Here is a 3,681-nt window from a genome sequence, read left to right on the forward strand (position 1 = left end):
AGATATTATTATCCGAATTCCCGAGACGAGGAAGCTGAGTCACAGGAGGGCGGGGGGGGGGGGGGGGGGGAGGGGAGGGGCACTGCCTGACCGCCCAGGAGTGCGCAGGGAGGCCTACTTTTAGGGAAGCCCCGCGCTCAGGCTGGCTTTAATCTGCAGAGATAAAAAGCACCTTTTGGCACGTCAGAAATAGCGCTTGCTTGACGCGGAGCTGCTGGGAGCTCCAGGCCCATTTCTCCCACCGCCCCGGAGCCGGCAGCAGTTTCTCGCAGCGCGGTCAGATTCTGCGACATGCCGGATTGCTCTCCCGAAGCCGGGAATTAATGGCTCAGGGCTTGCTTCGGCACGGGAGAAATGATATTTTCTCCAACAGTGCTGCAGATGGAGCTCCAAGCAACTGTCAAAAGCGCAGGGACTTCCACCTCCTCCTAACTCGAGGCAGATTTAAGCCGGTGACCTACAAGCAGAGGGCTCTGTAGCGTTTTCCCCAATTCCCGTGCAATCCAGTCGCTCCGCCAGCACGTTTTAATCTCAGCAGCTGTCTAGGCTGTCCCAAGGTTGGTGAGCCGAGGGTGAGCGGCAGCACTTGACGTCTCACCTCCTTGTCAGACCCGTTGGGATATATCACCCTCCACGTGCTAGATGCCTTCATTTCAATGGGATTTGGCGGGATTTCTGGGAGAAGCAGCCCCAGCCAGTGCCTGCTGCCCCGCAGGCCCCGCAAAACATGAGGCAAGTGGCTTCTGCCATGTGTGGGACCCCGCAGCATTCACAGCCCGGAACCTACTCGGCATCCAAAGTGGGAGAAATGCGTTTAATCGCTTGTTGTTGCCTTTTCTTCAGGGGCAGAGAAGGAGGAGGTAGCCCCGAGGAAGGATAACGTGTAGGAGTTCCGTGCTGCGCCTGAGTCTGACTGATGCCTCCTTGTTCCCTCCTCTGCACCCTCCATACAGTGGCTGCTTCCATTCTCCCACCTTAATAACTGCAGTGGGGGCGAAGGCAGGAGGGTGGTAGGATCTCATAAACAGCGGTTCAGGAGCCCTTGGAAAAGACCTGGGATTTCAAAACAAAACGCTACCACCACCAGCACCGCAGTGTTTTAATTACAACGCCAAGATATCCGTATCACGAAACCTGGCAATTTTAATGACAAAGTGCTGCGATGCCACAAAGTATTTTTAGAACTAATAAAACCTCTGCAGAATATTTCCCTGGAATGTATTAAGATCCAATTGCTGCATTCATTAGTAATATCAAATAGCATGTGGTGGATGGTTATTTGGAAAAAATGCATTCAATGTAAATTGATTTTGTGTTACCAGGAATAATGTGGAGAGAGGCTTTTCCAGCATCTTCAAGCTTCAGCCGTTCCACCGCCTGCTGCAGTTTATGCCCTAATCTTGTAAGATTACATAGCATTTTAATTTTCAGTCTTGCCTGCGTTTGCCAGCTGAGGAATTCTTATACTTCACATTAATTTCGAATTCACACCGTAACAATAGCAAAACATTGAGCGCTAACAAAAGCAAGAGGCCGAACATGACTCAATTAAAATAATATGTATCACTATTTATCACCTCTGCCTGTCCGTCTACATTCCTGTGGCGGTGCCTCTCTCCGCAGCAGCATCTGTGAGTAAAGCCAGCTCTCGTCCCTCCACTCCTCCCTACTCCCACCACCTTCCTCAAGGATGATGAAGAGCTGGGAAGAGCGGGAAGGATCCCCAAAGGGCAACACTGGGAGAAGCCCAGGGCCAGAGAGGAGCGGGGCCAGTGCCGATCCCTGCTCCAGCATGTGCTGGGCTGCCCTTCCTGCCTTTCCTCCCTGTCTTGGCGGGAAGCAGCTGCTCGTGCTGGATGCCAAACCAAGTGCCCAGCGTTCCTGGCCGCCTGCCGCAGTGGCGAGCAGCCTTGTGCTGGTGGCCGTGTTGTCCTCGGATTTGTGCAGAGCTCAGCTGGTTGCCAGAGCTTGACGCTTCACATTACTGTTAACAGTTAATCCACACAAAAATAAGGCAGGACCGATGACAAAGAACAAAAGCAGATCAGTAACAACCAGTCTCCACAAAGTAAACCCTTCTGGGTAGGTGAACGGCAGAGGGAAGGGATCCCGCACAATTTGCCACCAGCCAGCCATTGGGTTCATAGGAGACCGACCAGGGACGGGCAGTGACAAAGGGGACCCTGGAGGCTGAGGCAGGAGGGTTGGCTCCGGCTGCCACCTCCCCACTCCGTGCACAGTCTGTGGTGCTGTGGTTGAGTCGGAGGGGCTTGGCTCTGACATGCAGAAACAGAGTGAGCTTCAGGGTGAGGGTCCCAGCTACGGGCAAGCTGGAAAATGCAGTGACCTGGAGGCTATTTCCCTCGAAATCAGCCGACAGATTGACAAGCCCCAAATCTGCTCACCACAAAGCCTCACCCAGCCCTGTCCTTCACAGAGGCCGAGTTTAACGCAGACCACTCGGGTCGATCTCTCCCCTCTTCTGTGCTTTATGTAATTACTGTATCTGCTCAAGGTGGGAACAAACCGCTGCCGGCTCCAGCCGACAGCATCCCTGTGCCCACGTGGATGGCAGGAGCCCTGCTGCAAGCGAAAGCCCCCACGCGATGATGGAGAACAGGCCAATACGTTCCTGCGTGATGGAGCAAGACCGCAGCCCCACACACTGCAGACTTGGCCAAATGTGATCCTGAAGGCCATAATATGAGGCTGGAATCGCAATACTTGTCCATGAAATTATGAAGCTGTTGAAGAACAAACTTACGGCTCTCCTGTATCTTTCTAGCCAAAGGCAGGTTCTCTCTCTCTCTCAAGATTATGCAGATGATCTTGAGCTTCTCCTGAAAAGGGGCTTTGACAATGTCTTGACCTTTGATAGAAAAGGACGGGATCGTGTGTGCAGGAAGTGATGGTGTCTTCTGCTCCCCTCTCTTTTTCCAGAGAAGTCCTATATGCATCAGTGTTACCCGGAGCCTATAGCACAGAGACAGCAGTCACCAGAACCCACAGGATAGCTTGGTTCAAAGGAGAGCAAGGAAAACCATACGACATTTACGGTCAGTATACGTGTTTGATCCAGCTGTGCTAGCTGCTCGCAAAGCGCTCTAGCCCAATGAGTACGGGCTCCATTTCATTTGAATAAAAGCACTTTGGGTAGCCGTGGAAGAAAAGAAACAACTTGTAAGAAGCACTTGCTAGTTTTACAGGAGTAATCACTCATCTCAAACTGGTAACGAAAAAATGACCCTGTAGCCAAGCATATCAAATTTCAGCTTGACTAATTTGTGACGGGTTATCTCTTTGTGAACGGTATGTTGAATAAAATCTGGGGAAAAGTGGGTAGTTAATGAATCAGTCAATGACATCAGCTCAGTTAGAGATAAAGCTCAGAACCTTTTTTAGCTTAGGACTGTCATTTGTTGCAAATGATCAAACACCTAAAGAAAGAACATTTTTGCTAAAAAATGTACTGACTCTGGCAGACCCAGAAGTGTTTGCAACAGAGCTGGCCTTGGCTACTTCCCTGGGTTACTGCTGTACCACAGCTTTCCTCTACTGAAACAGCAACACGAGATGACACATCAGGCAGGTTAATAGTAAAAGAAATTATTTTTCTCTCCATTTCCATTGCTGAAACTGCTGGTAGAGGCATTTCCGATTTCCTTCTTCAGTAGCAACTCT

Source organism: Tauraco erythrolophus, chromosome 7 (assembly GCF_009769465.1).
Source record: "Tauraco erythrolophus isolate bTauEry1 chromosome 7, bTauEry1.pri, whole genome shotgun sequence".
In the NCBI taxonomy this organism is placed as follows: Eukaryota; Metazoa; Chordata; class Aves; order Musophagiformes; family Musophagidae; genus Tauraco; species Tauraco erythrolophus.